The sequence below is a fragment of the Sapajus apella genome, unplaced genomic scaffold (assembly GCF_009761245.1).
Source record: "Sapajus apella isolate SASKATOON/1434 unplaced genomic scaffold, GSC_monkey_1.0 scaffold38, whole genome shotgun sequence".
In the NCBI taxonomy this organism is placed as follows: Eukaryota; Metazoa; Chordata; class Mammalia; order Primates; family Cebidae; genus Sapajus; species Sapajus apella.
This window is the reverse complement of record NW_022436978.1, coordinates 191,839-192,566: the sequence shown is the minus strand read 5'-3', so window position 1 is coordinate 192,566 and position 728 is coordinate 191,839. Positions and strand designations below refer to the sequence as shown.

Genomic DNA, 728 nt, shown 5'->3' with positions numbered 1-728 from the left:
TAGTCCCAGCTACTCAGAAGACTGAGGTAGGAGGATCGCTTGAACCAGGAGGCAGAGGTTGCAGAGCTGAGATTGCGCCACTGCACTCCAGCCTGGGCAACAGAGTGAAACACTGTCTTAAACAGGAAAAAGAGAAAAAGACTGATAAAACAGACTAAGTCTGATAAGAAACATTTACAATCTATTCTCTCTGAAGCCTGCTACCTGGAGGCTTCATCTGCATAATGAGAACCTTGGTCTGTACAATCCCTTATCTTAACACAGAGACATGCTTCTACTGATTTCAGGTCTTTAGATAAACTCTCAAACTCTTTTAAGCAGTGTCAAATCAGAGAATCTTTTTATTTATTTATTTATTTTAATTTTTTTTTAAAATATGGAACGTCATGAATTTGCATGTCATCCTTGTGCAGGGTCCATGCTAATAATCTTCTCTGTAGCCCGGCGCCGTGGCTCAAGCCTGTAATCCCAGCACTTTGGGAGGCCGAGGCGGGTGGATCACGAGGTCAAGAGATCGAGACCATCCTGGTCAACATGGTGAAACCCCATCTCTACTAAAAATACAAAAAATTAGCTGGGCATGGTGGCGCGTGCCTGTAATCCCAGCTACTCAGGAGGCTGAGGCAGGAGAATTGCCTGAACCCGGGAGGCGGAGGTTGCGGTGAGCCGAGATCGCGCCATTGCGCTCCAGCCTGGGTAACGAGCGAAACTCCGTCTCAAAAAAATAA

The 728-nt window shown here is 46.0% G+C and overlaps 1 pseudogene; it reads right to left on the bottom strand.

Annotated features, from left to right (window-relative positions):
- Window positions 1-370: 370 nt before the first annotated feature.
- On the bottom strand, window positions 371-441 carry LOC116565074 (annotated as a pseudogene).
- Between the last annotated feature and the right edge of the window lie 287 nt (window positions 442-728).